The sequence below is a fragment of the Hypanus sabinus genome, unplaced genomic scaffold (genome assembly GCF_030144855.1).
Source record: "Hypanus sabinus isolate sHypSab1 unplaced genomic scaffold, sHypSab1.hap1 H_5, whole genome shotgun sequence".
Lineage (NCBI taxonomy): Eukaryota > Metazoa > Chordata > Chondrichthyes > Myliobatiformes > Dasyatidae > Hypanus > Hypanus sabinus.
Window position 1 is genome coordinate 739509 of NW_026779046.1, and position 16010 is coordinate 755518.

Sequence of the window (16010 nt, forward strand, 5' to 3'; positions counted from 1 at the left end):
GGAGATTGAAGGCAGTCTCTAGGCTGAGAACTCAACTGAGGAGGTTGAAGGCGGTCTGTAGGCTGAGAATTCAACAGGAGGTTGAAGGCAGTCTACAGGCTCAGAATTCAACTGAGGAGGTTGAAGACAGTCTGTAGGGTGAGATTTCAACTGAGGAGGTTGAAGGCAGTCTATAGGCTCAGAATTCAACTGCGGAGGTTGAAGGCAGTGTGTAGGCTCAAAATTCAACAGGAGGTTGGAAGCAGTCTATAGGCTCAGAATTGAACAGGAGGTTGAAGGCCGTCTGCAGGCTCAGAATTCAACTGAGGAGGTTGAAGGCAGTGTGTAGGCTGAGAATTCAACAGGAGGTTGAAGATCGTCCAGAGGCTCAGAATTCAACTGCGGAGGTTGAAGGCAGTCTGTACGCTGAGAATTCAACTGAGGTTGAAGGCAGTCTAGGCTGAGAATTTAACTGAGGGGGTTGAAGGCAGTCTATAGGCTGAGAATTTAACTGAGGAGGTTGAAGGCAGTCTGTAGGCTCAGAATTCAACTGCGGAGGTTGAAGGCAGTCTGTAGGCTGAGAATTCAACTGAGCAGGTTGAAGGCAGTCTATACGCTGAGAATTCAACTGATGAGGTTGAAGGCAGTCTATAGGCTGAGAATTCAACTGAGGAGGTTGAAGGTAGTCTGTCGGCTCAGAATTCAACTGAGGAGGTTGAAGGCAGTCTGTAGGCTGAGAATTCAACTGAGGAGGTTGAAGGCAGTCTATAGGCTCAGAATTCAACTGAGGAGGTTGAAGACAGTCTATAGGCTCAGAATTGACCTGCGGAGGTTGAAGGTAGTGTGTAGGCTCAGAATTCAACAGGAGGTTGAAAGCAGTCTATAGGCTCAGAATTGAACAGGAGGTTGAAGGCAGTCTGTAGGCTCAGAATTCAACAGGAGGTTGAAGGCAGTCTATAGGCTGAGAATTCAACTGAGGAGGTTGAAGGCAGTCTGTAGACTGAGAATTCAACTGAGGAGGTTGAAGGCAGTCTGTAGGCTGAGAATTCAACTGAGTAGGTTGAAGACAGTCTATAGGCTGAGAATTCAACTGAGGATGTTGAAGGCACTCTGTAGGCTGAAAATTCAACGGAGGAGGTTGAAGGCAGTGTATAGGCTGAGAATTCAACTGAGGAGGTTGAAGGCAGTCTGTAGGCTCAGAATTCAACTGAGGAGGTTGAAGGCAGTCTGTAGGCTCAGAATTCAACTGCGGAGGTTGAAGGCAGTCTGCAGGCTCAGAATTCAACTGAGGAAGTTGAAGGCAGTCTGTAGGCTGAGAATTCAACTGAGGTTGAAGGCAGTCTATAGGCTGACAATTCAACTGAGGAGGTTGAAGGCAGTCTGTAGACTGAGAATTCAACTGAGGAGGTTGAAGGCAGTCTGTAGGCTGAGAATTCAACTGAGGAGGTTGAAGATAGTCTATAGGCTGAGAATTCAACTGATGAGGTTGAAGGCAGTCTATAGGCTGAGAATTCAACAGGAGTTTGACGGCAGTCTATAGGCTGAGAATTCATCTGAGGAGGTTGAAGGCAGCCTATAGGCTGAGAATTCAACTGAGGAGGTTGAAGGTAGTCTGTCGGCTCAGAATTCAACTGAGGAGGTTGAAGGCAGTCTGTAGGCTGAGAATTCAACTGAGGAGGTTGAAGGCAGTCGATAGGCTCAGAATTCAACTGAGGAGGTTGAAGACAGTCTATAGGCTCAGAATTGAACTGCGGAGGTTGAAGGTAGTGTGTAGGCTCAGAATTCAACAGGAGGTTGAAAGCAGTCTATAGGCTCAGAATTGAATAGGAGGTTGAAGGCCGTCTGCAGGCTCAGATTTCAACTAAGGAGGTTGAAGGCAGTCTCTAGGCTGAGAATTCAACTAAGGAGATTGAAGGCAGTCTCTAGGCTGAGAACTCAACTGAGGAGGTTGAAGGCGGTCTGTAGGCTGAGAATTCAACAGGAGGTTGAAGGCAGTCTATAGGCTGAGAATTTAACTGAGGAGGTTGAAGGCAGTCTACAGGCTCAGAATTCAACTGAGGAGGTTGAAGACAGTCTGTAGGGTGAGATTTCAACTGAGGAGGTTGAAGACAGTCTATATGCTCAGAATTGAACTGCGGAGGTTGAAGGTAGTGTGTAGGCTCAGAATTCAACAGCAGGTTGAAAGCAGTCTATAGGCTCAGAATTGAATAGGAGGTTGAAGGCCGTCTGCAGGCCCAGATTTCTACTAAGGAGGTTGAAGGCAGTCTATAGGCTGAGAATTCAACTGAGGAGGTTGAAGGCAGTCTCTAGGCTGAGAATTCAACTAAGGAGATTGAAGGCAGTCTCTAGGCTGAGAACTCAACTGAGGAGGTTGAAGGCGGTCTGTAGGCTGAGAATTCAACAGGAGGTTGAAGGCAGTCTATAGGCTGAGAATTTAACTGAGGAGGTTGAAGGCAGTCTACAGGCTCAGAATTCAACTGAGGAGGTTGAAGACAGTCTGTAGGGTGAGATTTCAACTGAGGAGGTTGAAGGCAGTCTATAGGCTCAGAATTCAACTGCGGAGGTTGAAGGCAGTGTGTAGGCTCAAAATTCAACAGGAGGTTGAAAGCAGTCTATAGGCTCAGAATTCAACTGAGGAGGTTGAAGGCAGTGTGTAGGCTGAGAATTCAACAGGAGGTTGAAGGCAGTCCAGAGGCTCAGAATTCAACTGCGGAGGTTGAAGGCAGTCTGTACGCTGAGAATTCAACTGAGGTTGAAGGCAGTCTAGGCTGAGAATTTAACTGAGGGGGTTGAAGGCAGTCTATAGGCTGAGAATTTAACTGAGGAGGTTGAAGGCAGTCTGTAGGCTCAGAATTCAACTGCGGAGGTTGAAGGCAGTCTGTAGGCTGAGAATTCAACTGAGCAGGTTGAAGGCAGTCTATACGCTGAGAATTCAACTGATGAGGTTGAAGGCAGTCTATAGGCTGAGAATTCAACTGAGGAGGTTGAAGGTAGTCTGTCGGCTCAGAATTCAACTGTAGAAGTTGAAGGCAGTCTGTAGGCTGAGAATTCAACTGAGGAGGTTGAAGGCAGTCTATAGGCTCAGAATTCAACTGAGGAGGTTGAAGACAGTCTATAGGCTCAGAATGGACCTGCGGAGGTTGAAGGTAGTGTGTAGGCTCAGAATTCAACAGGAGGTTGAAAGCAGTCTATAGGCTCAGAATTGAACAGGAGGTTGAAGGCAGTCTGTAGGCTCAGAATTCAACAGGAGGTTGAAGGCAGTCTATAGGCTGAGAATTCAACTGAGGAGGTTGAAGACAGTCTGTAGACTGAGAATTCAACTGAGGAGGTTGAAGGCAGTCTGTAGGCTGAGAATTCAACTGAGTAGGTTGAAGACAGTCTATAGGCTGAGAATTCAACTGAGGATGTTGAAGGCACTCTATAGGCTGAAAATTCAACGGAGGAGGTTGAAGGCAGTGAAAAGGCTGAGAATTCAACTGAGGAGGTTGAAGGCAGTCTGTAGGCTCAGAATTCAACTGAGGAGGTTGAAGGCAGTCTGCAGGCTCAGAATTCAACTGAGGAAGTTGAAGGCAGTCTGTAGGCTGAGAATTCAACTGAGGTTGAAGGCAGTCTATAGGCTGACAATTCAACTGAGGAGGTTGAAGGCAGTCTGTAGACTGAGAATTCAACTGAGGAGGTTGAAGGCAGTCTGTAGGCTGAGAATTCAACTGAGGAGGTTGAAGATAGTCTATAGGCTGAGAATTCAACTGATGAGGTTGAAGGCAGTCTATAGGCTGAGAATTCAACAGGAGTTTGACGGCAGTCTATAGGCTGAGAATTCATCTGAGGAGGTTGAAGGCAGCCTATAGGCTGAGAATTCAACTGAGGAGGTTGAAGGTAGTCTGTCGGCTCAGAATTCAACTGAGGGGGTTGAAGGCAGTCTGTAGGCTGAGAATTCAACTGAGGAGGTTGAAGGCAGTCGATAGGCTCAGAATTCAACTGAGGAGGTTGAAGACAGTCTATATGCTCAGAATTGAACTGCGGAGGTTGAAGGTAGTGTGTAGGCTCAGAATTCAACAGGAGGTTGAAAGCAGTCTATAGGCTCAGAATTTAACAGGAGGTTGAAGGCCGTCTGCAGGCTCAGATTTCAACTAAGGAGGTTGAAGGCAGTCTATAGGTTGAGAATTCAACTGAGGAAGTTGAAGGCAGTTTCTAGGCTGAGAATTCAACTAAGGAGATTGAAGGCAGTCTCTAGGCTGAGAACTCAACTGAGGAGGTTGAAGGCGGTCTGCAGGCTGAGAATTCAACAGGAGGTTGAAGGCAGTCTATAGGCTGAGAATTTAACTGAGGAGGTTGAAGGCAGTCTACAGGCTCAGAATTCAACTGAGGAGGTTGAAGACAGTATGTAGGGTGAGATTTCAACTGAGGAGGTTGAAGGCAGTCTATAGGCTCAGAATTCAACTGCGGAGGTTGAAGGCAGTGTGTAGGCTCAAAATTCAACAGGAGGTTGAAAGCAGTCTATAGGCTCAGAATTGAACAGGAGGTTGAAGGCAGTCTGTAGGCTCAGAATTCAACAGGAGGTTGAAGGCAGTCTATAGGCTGAGAATTCAACTGAGGAGGTTGAAGACAGTCTGTAGACTGAGAATTCAACTGAGGAGGTTGAAGGCAGTGTGTAGGCTCAGAATTCAACAGGAGGTTGAAAGCAGTCTATAGGCTCAGAATTCAACAGGAGGTTGAAGGCAGTCTGTAGGCTCAGAATTCAACAGGAGGTTGAAAGCAGTCTATAGGCTCAGAATTCAACAGGAGGTTGAAGGCAGTCTATAGGCTGAGAATTCAACTGAGGAGGTTGAAGGCAGTCTGTAGACTGAGAATTCAACTGAGGAGGTTGAAGGCAGTCTGTAGGCTGAGAATTCAACTGAGGAGGTTGAAGACAGTCTATAGGTTGAGAATTCAACTGAGGATGTTGAAGGCACTCTATAGGCTGAAAATTCAACGGAGGAGGTTGAAGGCAGTGTATAGGCTGAGAATTCAACTGAGGAGGTTGAAGGCAGTCTGTAGGCTCAGAATTCAACTGAGGAGGTTGAAGGCAGTCTGTAGGCTCAGAATTCAACTGCGGAGGTTGAAGGCAGTCTGCAGGCTCAGAATTCAACTGAGGAAGTTGAAGGCAGTCTGTAGACTGAGAATTCAACTGAGGTTGAAGGCAGTCTATAGGCTGACAATTCAACTGAGGAGGTTGAAGGCAGTCTGTAGGCTGAGAATTCAACTGAGCAGGTTGAAGGCAGTCTATACGCTGAGAATTCAACTGATGAGGTTGAAGGCAGTCTATAGGCTGAGAATTCAACTAAGGAGGTTGAAGGCAGTCTATAGGCTCAGAATTCAACTGAGGAGGTTGAAGACAGTCTATAGGCTCAGAATTGAACTGCGGAGGTTGAAGGTAGTGTGTAGGCTCAGAATTCAACAGGAGGTTGAAAGCAGTCTATAGGCTCAGAATTCAACAGGAGGTTGAAGGCAGTCTATAGGCTGAGAATTCAACTGAGGAGGTTGAAGGCAGTCTGTAGACTGAGAATTCAACTGAGGAGGTTGAAGGCAGTCTGTAGGCTGAGAATTCAACTGAGGAGGTTGAAGACAGTCTATAGGCTGAGAATTCAACAGGATGTTGAAGGCACTCTATAGGCTGAAAATTCAACGGAGGAGGTTGAAGGCAGTGTATAGGCTGAGAATTCAACTGAGGAGGTTGAAGGCAGTCTGTAGGCTCAGAATTCAACTGAGGAGGTTGAAGGCAGTCTGTAGGCTCAGAATTCAACTGCGGAGGTTGAAGGCAGTCTGCAGGCTCAGAATTCAACTGAGGAAGTTGAAGGCAGTCTGTAGGCTGAGAATTCAACTGAGGTTGAAGGCAGTCTATAGGCTGACAATTCAACTGAGGAGGTTGAAGGCAGTCTGTAGACTGAGAATTCAACTGAGGAGGTTGAAGGCAGTCTGTAGGCTGAGAATTCAACTGAGGAGGTTGAAGATAGTCTATAGGCTGAGAATTCAACTGATGAGGTTGAAGGCAGTCTATAGGCTGAGAATTCAACAGGAGTTTGACGGCAGTCTGTAGGCTGAGAATTCAACTGAGGAGGTTGAAGGCAGTCGATAGGCTCAGAATTCAACTGAGGAGGTTGAAGACAGTCTATAGGCTCAGAATTGTACTGCGGAGGTTGAAGGTAGTGTGTAGGCTCAGAATTCAACAGGAGGTTGAAAGCAGTCTATAGGCTCAGAATTGAACAGGAGGTTGAAGGCCGTCTATAGGCTGACAATTCAACTGAGGAGGTTGAAGGCAGTCTGTAGGCTGAGAATTCAACTGAGCAGGTTGAAGGCAGTCTATACGCTGAGAATTCAACTGATGAGGTTGAAGGTAGTCTGTCGGCTCAGAATTCAACTGAGGAGGTTGAAGGCAGTCTGTAGGCTGAGAATTCAACTAAGGAGGTTGAAGGCAGTCTATAGCCTCAGAATTCAACTGAGGTGGTTGAAGACAGTCTATAGGCTCAGAATTGAACTGCGGAGGTTGAATGTAGTGTGTAGGCTCAGAATTCAACAGGAGGTTGAAAGCAGTCTATAGGCTCAGAATTCAACAGGAGGTTGAAGGCAGTCTATAGGCTGAGAATTCAACTGAGGAGGTTGAAGGCAGTCTGTAGACTGAGAATTCAACTGAGGAGGTTGAAGGCAGTCTGTAGGCTGAGAATTCAACTGAGGAGGTTGAAGACAGTCTATAGGCTGAGAATTCAACTGAGGATGTTGAAGGCACTCTATAGACTGAAAATTCAACGGAGGAGGTTGAAGGCAGTGTATAGGCTGAGAATTCAACTGAGGAGGTTGAAGGCAGTCTGTAGGCTCAGAATTCAACTGAGGAGGTTGAAGGCAGTCTGTAGGCTCAGAATTCAACTGCGGAGGTTGAAGGCAGTCTGCAGGCTCAGAATTCAACTGAGGAAGTTGAAGGCAGTCTGTAGGCTGAGAATTCAACTGAGGTTGAAGGCAGTCTATAGGCTGACAATTCAACTGAGGAGGTTGAAGGCAGTCTGTAGACTGAGAATTCAACTGAGGAGGTTGAAGGCAGTCTGTAGGCTGAGAATTCAACTGAGGAGGTTGAAGATAGTCTATAGGCTGAGAATTCAACTGATGAGGTTGAAGGCAGTCTATAGGCTGAGAATTCAAACAGGAGTTTGACGGCAGTCTGTAGGCTGAGAATTCAACTGAGGAGTTTGAAGGCAGTCGATAGGCTCAGAATTCAACTGAGGAGGTTGAAGACAGTCTATAGGCTCAGAATTGAACTGCGGAGGTTGAAGGTAGTGTGTAGGCTCAGAATTCAACAGGAGGTTGAAAGCAGTCTATAGGCTCAGAATTGAACAGGAGGTTGAAGGCCGTCTGCAGGCTCAGATTTCAACTAAGGAGGTAGAAGGCAGTCTATAGGCTGAGAATTCAACTGAGGAGGTTGAAGGCAGTCTCTAGGCTGAGAATTCAACTAAGGAGATTGAAGGCAGTCTCTAGGCTGAGAACTCAACTGAGGAGGTTGAAGGCGGTCTGTAGGCTGAGAATTCAACAGGAGGTTGAAGGCAGTCTATAGGCTGAGAATTTAACTGAGGAGGTTGAAGGCAGTCTACAGGCTCAGAATTCAACTGAGGAGGTTGAAGACAGTCTGTAGGGTGAGATTTCAACTGAGGAGGTTGAAGGCAGTCTATAGGCTCAGAATTCAACTGCGGAGGTTGAAGGCAGTGTGTAGGCTCAAAATTCAACAGGAGGTTGAAAGCAGTCTATAGGCTCAGAATTGAACAGGAGGTTGAAGGCCGTCTGCAGGCTCAGAATTCAACTAAGGAGGTTGAAGGCAGTCTATAGGCTGAGAATTCAACTGAGGAGGTTGAAGGCAGTGTGTAGGCTGAGAATTCAACAGGAGGTTGAAGGCAGTCCAGAGGCTCAGAATTCAACTGCGGAGGTTGAAGGCAGTCTGTACGCTGAGAATTCAACTGAGGTTGAAGGCAGTCTAGGCTGAGAATTTAACTGAGGGGGTTGAAGGCAGTCTATAGGCTGAGAATTTAACTGAGGAGGTTGAAGGCAGTCTGTAGGCTCAGAATTCAACTGCGGAGGTTGAAGGCAGTCTGTAGGCTGAGAATTCAACTGAGCAGGTTGAAGGCAGTCTATACGCTGAGAATTCAACTGATGAGGTTGAAGGCAGTCTATAGGCTGAGAATTCAACTGAGGAGGTTGAAGGTAGTCTGTCGGCTCAGAATTCAACTGAGGAGGTTGAAGGCAGTCTGTAGGCTGAGAATGCAACTGAGGAGGTTGAAGGCAGTCTATAGGCTCAGAATTCAACTGAGGAGGTTGAAGACAGTCTATAGGCTCAGAATTGAACTGCGGAGGTTGAAGGTAGTGTGTAGGCTCAGAATTCAACTGAGGAGGTTGAAGGCAGTCTGTAGACTGAGAATTCAACTGAGGAGGTTGAAGGCAGTCTGTAGGCTGAGAATTCAACTGAGGAGGTTGAAGACAGTCTATAGGCTGAGAATTCAACTGAGGATGTTGAAGGCACTCTATAGGCTGAAAATTCAACGGAGGAGGTTGAAGGCAGTGTATAGGCTGAGAATTCAACTGAGGAGGTTGAAGGCAGTCTGTAGGCTCAGAATTCAACTGAGGAGGTTGAAGGCAGTCTGTAGGCTCAGAATTCAACTGCGGAGGTTGATGGCAGTCTGCAGGCTCAGAATTCAACTGAGGAAGTTGAAGGCAGTCTGTAGGCTGAGAATTCAACTGAGGTTGAAGGCAGTCTATAGGCTGACAATTCAACTGAGGAGGTTGAAGGCAGTCTGTAGACTGAGAATTCAACTGAGGAGGTTGAAGGCAGTCTGTAGGCTGAGAATTCAACTGAGGAGGTTGAAGATAGTCTATAGGCTGAGAATTCAACTGATGAGGTTGAAGGCAGTCTATAGGCTGAGAATTCAACAGGAGTTTGACGGCAGTCTATAGGCTGAGAATTCATCTGAGGAGGTTGAAGGCAGCCTATAGGCTGAGAATTCAACTGAGGAGGTTGAAGGTAGTCTGTCAGCTCAGAATTCAACTGAGGAGGTTGAAGGCAGTCTGTAGGCTGAGAATTCAACTGAGGAGGTTGAAGGCAGTCGATAGGCTCAGAATTCAACTGAGGAGGTTGAAGACAGTCTATAGGCTCAGAATTGAACTGCGGAGGTTGAAGGTAGTGTGTAGGCTCAGAATTCAACAGGAGGTTGAAGGCAGTGTATAGGCTGAGAATTCAACTGAGGAGGTTGAAGGCAGTCTGTAGGCTCAGAATTCAACTGAGGAGGTTGAAGGCAGTCTGTAGGCTCAGAATTCAACTGCGGAGGTTGAAGGCAGTCTGCAGGCTCAGAATTCAACTGAGGAAGTTGAAGGCAGTCTGTAGACTGAGAATTCAACTGAGGTTGAAGGCAGTCTATAGGCTGACAATTCAACTGAGGAGGTTGAAGGCAGTCTGTAGGCTGAGAATTCAACTGAGCAGGTTGAAGGCAGTCTATACGCTGAGAATTCAACTGATGAGGTTGAAGGCAGTCTATAGGCTGAGAATTCAACTAAGGAGGTTGAAGGCAGTCTATAGGCTCAGAATTCAACTGAGGAGGTTGAAGACAGTCTATAGGCTCAGAATTGAACTGCGGAGGTTGAAGGTAGTGTGTAGGCTCAGAATTCAACAGGAGGTTGAAAGCAGTCTATAGGCTCAGAATTCAACAGGAGGTTGAAGGCAGTCTATAGGCTGAGAATTCAACTGAGGAGGTTGAAGGCAGTCTGTAGACTGAGAATTCAACTGAGGAGGTTGAAGGCAGTCTGTAGGCTGAGAATTCAACTGAGGAGGTTGAAGACAGTCTATAGGCTGAGAATTCAACAGGATGTTGAAGGCACTCTATAGGCTGAAAATTCAACGGAGGAGGTTGAAGGCAGTGTATAGGCTGAGAATTCAACTGAGGAGGTTGAAGGCAGTCTGTAGGCTCAGAATTCAACTGAGGAGGTTGAAGGCAGTCTGTAGGCTCAGAATTCAACTGCGGAGGTTGAAGGCAGTCTGCAGGCTCAGAATTCAACTGAGGAAGTTGAAGGCAGTCTGTAGGCTGAGAATTCAACTGAGGTTGAAGGCAGTCTATAGGCTGACAATTCAACTGAGGAGGTTGAAGGCAGTCTGTAGACTGAGAATTCAACTGAGGAGGTTGAAGGCAGTCTGTAGGCTGAGAATTCAACTGAGGAGGTTGAAGATAGTCTATAGGCTGAGAATTCAACTGATGAGGTTGAAGGCAGTCTATAGGCTGAGAATTCAACAGGAGTTTGACGGCAGTCTGTAGGCTGAGAATTCAACTGAGGAGGTTGAAGGCAGTCGATAGGCTCAGAATTCAACTGAGGAGGTTGAAGACAGTCTATAGGCTCAGAATTGTACTGCGGAGGTTGAAGGTAGTGTGTAGGCTCAGAATTCAACAGGAGGTTGAAAGCAGTCTATAGGCTCAGAATTGAACAGGAGGTTGAAGGCCGTCTGCAGGCTCAGATTTCAACTAAGGAGGTTGAAGGCAGTCTATAGGCTGAGAATTCAACTGAGGAGGTTGAAGGCAGTCTATAGGCTGAGAATTCAACTGAGGAGGTTGAAGGTAGTCTGTCGGCTCAGAATTCAACTGAGGAGGTTGAAGGCAGTCTGTAGGCTGAGAATTCAACTAAGGAGGTTGAAGGCAGTCTATAGGCTCAGAATTCAACTGAGGTGGTTGAAGACAGTCTATAGGCTCAGAATTGAACTGCGGAGGTTGAAGGTAGTGTGTAGGCTCAGAATTCAACAGGAGGTTGAAAGCAGTCTATAGGCTCAGAATTCAACAGGAGGTTGAAGGCAGTCTATAGGCTGAGAATTCAACTGAGGAGGTTGAAGGCAGTCTGTAGACTGAGAATTCAACTGAGGAGGTTGAAGGCAGTCTGTAGGCTGAGAATTCAACTGAGGAGGTTGAAGACAGTCTATAGGCTGAGAATTCAACTGAGGATGTTGAAGGCACTCTATAGACTGAAAATTCAACGGAGGAGGTTGAAGGCAGTGTATAGGCTGAGAATTCAACTGAGGAGGTTGAAGGCAGTCTGTAGGCTCAGAATTCAACTGAGGAGGTTGAAGGCAGTCTGTAGGCTCAGAATTCAACTGCGGAGGTTGAAGGCAGTCTGCAGGCTCAGAATTCAACTGAGGAAGTTGAAGGCAGTCTGTAGGCTGAGAATTCAACTGAGGTTGAAGGCAGTCTATAGGCTGACAATTCAACTGAGGAGGTTGAAGGCAGTCTGTAGACTGAGAATTCAACTGAGGAGGTTGAAGGCAGTCTGTAGGCTGAGAATTCAACTGAGGAGGTTGAAGATAGTCTATAGGCTGAGAATTCAACTGATGAGGTTGAAGGCAGTCTATAGGCTGAGAATTCAAACAGGAGTTTGACGGCAGTCTGTAGGCTGAGAATTCAACTGAGGAGGTTGAAGGCAGTCGATAGGCTCAGAATTCAACTGAGGAGGTTGAAGACAGTCTATAGGCTCAGAATTGAACTGCGGAGGTTGAAGGTAGTGTGTAGGCTCAGAATTCAACAGGAGGTTGAAAGCAGTCTATAGGCTCAGAATTGAACAGGAGGTTGAAGGCCGTCTGCAGGCTCAGATTTCAACTAAGGAGGTAGAAGGCAGTCTATAGGCTGAGAATTCAACTGAGGAGGTTGAAGGCAGTCTCTAGGCTGAGAATTCAACTAAGGAGATTGAAGGCAGTCTCTAGGCTGAGAACTCAACTGAGGAGGTTGAAGGCGGTCTGTAGGCTGAGAATTCAACAGGAGGTTGAAGGCAGTCTATAGGCTGAGAATTTAACTGAGGAGGTTGAAGGCAGTCTACAGGCTCAGAATTCAACTGAGGAGGTTGAAGACAGTCTGTAGGGTGAGATTTCAACTGAGGAGGTTGAAGGCAGTCTATAGGCTCAGAATTCAACTGCGGAGGTTGAAGGCAGTGTGTAGGCTCAAAATTCAACAGGAGGTTGAAAGCAGTCTATAGGCTCAGAATTGAACAGGAGGTTGAAGGCCGTCTGCAGGCTCAGAATTCAACTAAGGAGGTTGAAGGCAGTCTATAGGCTGAGAATTCAACTGAGGAGATTGAAGGCATTGTGTAGGCTGAGAATTCAACAGGAGGTTGAAGGCAGTCCAGAGGCTCAGAATTCAACTGCGGAGGTTGAAGGCAGTCTGTACGCTGAGAATTCAACTGAGGTTGAAGGCAGTCTAGGCTGAGAATTTAACTGAGGGGGTTGAAGGCAGTCTATAGGCTGAGAATTTAACTGAGGAGGTTGAAGGCAGTCTGTAGGCTCAGAATTCAACTGCGGAGGTTGAAGGCAGTCTGTAGGCTGAGAATTCAACTGAGCAGGTTGAAGGCAGTCTATACGCTGAGAATTCAACTGATGAGGTTGAAGGCAGTCTATAGGCTGAGAATTCAACTGAGGAGGTTGAAGGTAGTCTGTCGGCTCAGAATTCAACTGAGGAGGTTGAAGGCAGTCTGTAGGCTGAGAATACAACTGAGGAGGTTGAAGGCAGTCTATAGGCTCAGAATTCAACTGAGGAGGTTGAAGACAGTCTATAGGCTCAGAATTGAACTGCGGAGGTTGAAGGTAGTGTGTAGGCTCAGAATTCAACTGAGGAGGTTGAAGGCAGTCTGTAGACTGAGAATTCAACTGAGGAGGTTGAAGGCAGTCTGTAGGCTGAGAATTCAACTGAGGAGGTTGAAGGCAGTCTGTAGGCTCAGAATTCAACTGCGGAGGTTGATGGCAGTCTGCAGGCTCAGAATTCAACTGAGGAAGTTGAAGGCAGTCTGTAGGCTGAGAATTCAACTGAGGTTGAAGGCAGTCTATAGGCTGACAATTCAACTGAGGAGGTTGAAGGCAGTCTGTAGACTGAGAATTCAACTGAGGAGGTTGAAGGCAGTCTGTAGGCTGAGAATTCAACTGAGGAGGTTGAAGATAGTCTATAGGCTGAGAATTCAACTGATGAGGTTGAAGGCAGTCTATAGGCTGAGAATTCAACAGGAGTTTGACGGCAGTCTATAGGCTGAGAATTCATCTGAGGAGGTTGAAGGCAGCCTATAGGCTGAGAATTCAACTGAGGAGGTTGAAGGTAGTCTGTCAGCTCAGAATTCAACTGAGGAGGTTGAAGGCAGTCTGTAGGCTGAGAATTCAACTGAGGAGGTTGAAGGCAGTCGATAGGCTCAGAATTGAACTGAGGAGGTTGAAGACAGTCTATAGGCTCAGAATTGAACTGCGGAGGTTGAAGGTAGTGTGTAGGCTCAGAATTCAACAGGAGGTTGAAAGCAGTCTATAGGCTCAGAATTTGAACAGGAGGTTGAAGGCCGTCTGCAGGCTCAGATTTCAACTAAGGGGGTTGAAGGCAGTCTATAGGCTGAGAATTCAACTGAGGAGGTTGAAGGCAGTCTCTAGGCTGAGAACTCAACTGAGGAGATTGAAGGCAGTCTCTAGGCTGAGAACTCAACTGAGGAGGTTGAAGGCGGTCTGCAGGCTGAGAATTCAACAGGAGGTTGAAGGCAGTCTATAGGCTGAGAATTTAACTGAGGAGGTTGAAGGCAGTCTATAGGCTCAGAATTCAACTGAGGAGGTTGAAGACAGTCTGTAGGGTGAGATTTCAACTGAGGAGGTAGAAGGCAGTCTATAGCCTCAGAATTCAACTGCGGAGGTTGAAGGCAGTGTGTAGGCTCAAAATTCAACAGGAGGTTGAAAGCAGTCTATAGGCTCAGAATTGAACAGGAGGTTGAAGGCCGTCTGCAGGCTCAGAATTCAACTAAGGAGGTTGAAGGCAGTCTATAGGCTGAGAATTCAACTGAGGAGGTTGAAGGCAGTGTGTAGGCTGAGAATTCAACAGGAGGTTGAAGGCAGTCCAGAGGCTCAGAATTCAACTGCGGAGGTTGAAGGCAGTCTGTACGCTGAGAATTCAACTGAGGTTGAAGGCAGTCTAGGCTGAGAATTTAACTGAGGGGGTTGAAGGCAGTCTATAGGCTGAGAATTTAACTGAGGAGGTTGAAGGCAGTCTATAGGCTGAGAACTCAACTGAGGAGGTTGAAGGCGGTCTGTAGGCTGAGAATTCAACAGGAGGTTGAAGGCAGTCTATAGGCTGAGAATTTAACTGAGGAGGTAGAAGGCAGTCTACAGGCTCAGAATTCAACTGAGGAGGTTGAAGGCAGTCTGTAGGCTCAGAATTCAACTGCGGAGGTTGAAGGCAGTCTGTACGCTGAGAATTCAACTGAGGTTGAAGGCAGTCTAGGCTGAGAATTTAACTGAGGGGGTTGAAGGCAGTCTATAGGCTGAGAATTTAACTGAGGAGGTTGAAGGCAGTCTGTAGGCTCAGAATTCAACTGCGGAGGTTGAAGGCAGTCTGTAGGCTGAGAATTCAACTGAGTAGGTTGAAGGCAGTCTATACGCTGAGAATTCAACTGATGAGGTTGAAGGCGGTCTATAGGCTGAGAATTCAACTGAGGAGGTTGAAGGTAGTCTGTCGGCTCAGAATTCAACTGAGGAGGTTGAAGGCAGTCTGTAGGCTGAGAATTCAACTGAGGAGGTTGAAGGCAGTCTGTAGACTGAGAATTCAACTGAGGAGGTTGAAGGCAGTCTGTAGGCTGAGAATTCAACTGAGGAGGTTGAAGACAGTCTATAGGCTGAGAATTCAACTGAGGATGTTGAAGGCACTCTATAGGCTGAAAATTCAACGGAGGAGGTTGAAGGCAGTGTATAGGCTGAGAATTCAACTGAGGAGGTTGAAGGCAGTCTGTAGGCTCAGAATTCAACTGAGGAGGTTGAAGGCAGTCTGTAGGCTCAGAATTCAACTGCGGAGGTTGAAGGCAGTCTGCAGGCTCAGAATTCAACTGAGGAAGTTGAAGGCAGTCTGTAGGCTGAGAATTCAACAGAGGTTGAAGGCAGTCTATAGGCTGACAATTCAACTGAGGAGGTTGAAGGCAGTCTGTAGACTGAGAATTCAACTGAGGAGGTTGAAGGCAGTCTGTAGACTGAGAATTCAACTGAGGAGGTTGAAGGCAGTCTGTAGGCTGAGAATTCAACTGAGGAGGTTGAAGATAGACTATAGGCTGAGAATTCAACTGATGAGGTTGAAGGCAGTCTATAGGCTGAGAATTCAACAGGAGTTTGACGGCAGTCTATAGACTGAGAATTCATCTGAGGAGGTTGAAGGCAGCCTATAGGCTGAGAATTCAACTGAGGAGGTTGAAGGTAGTCTGTCGGCTCAGAATTCAACTGAGGAGGTTGAAGGCAGTCTGTAGGCTGAGAATTCAACTGAGGAGGTTGAAGGCAGTCGATAGGCTCAGAATTCAACTGAGGAGGTTGAAGACAGTCTATAGGTTCAGAATTGAACTGCGGAGGTTGAAGGTAGTGTGTAGGCTCAGAATTCAACAGGAGGTTGAAAGCAGTCTATAGGCTCAGAATTGAACTGCGGAGGTTGAAGGTAGTGTGTAGGCTCAGAATTCAACAGGAGGTTGAAAGCAGTCTATAGGCTCAGAATTGAACAGGAGGTTGAAGGCCGTCTGCAGGCTCAGATTTCAACTAAGGAGGTTGAAGGCAGTCTCTAGGCTGAGAACTCAACTGAGGAGGTTGAAGGCGGTCTGTAGGCTGAGAATTCAACAGGAGGTTGAAGGCAGTCTATAGGCTGAGAATTTAACTGAGGAGGTTGAAGGCAGTCTATAGGCTCAGAATTCAACTGAGGAGGTTGAAGTCAGTCTATAGGCTCAGAATTGAACTGCGGAGGTTGAAGGTAGTGTGTAGGCTCAGAATTCAACAGGAGGTTGAAAGCAGTCTATAGGCTCAGAATTGAACAGGAGGTTGATGGCAGTCTGTAGGCTCAGAATTCAACAGGAGGTTGAAGGCAGTCTATAGGCTGAGAATTCAACTGAGGAGGTTGAAGGCAGTCTGTAGGCTGAGAATTCAACTGAGGAGGTTGAAGACAGTCTATAGGCTGAGAATTCAACTGAGGATGTTGAAGGCACTCTATAGGCTGAAAATTCAACGGAGG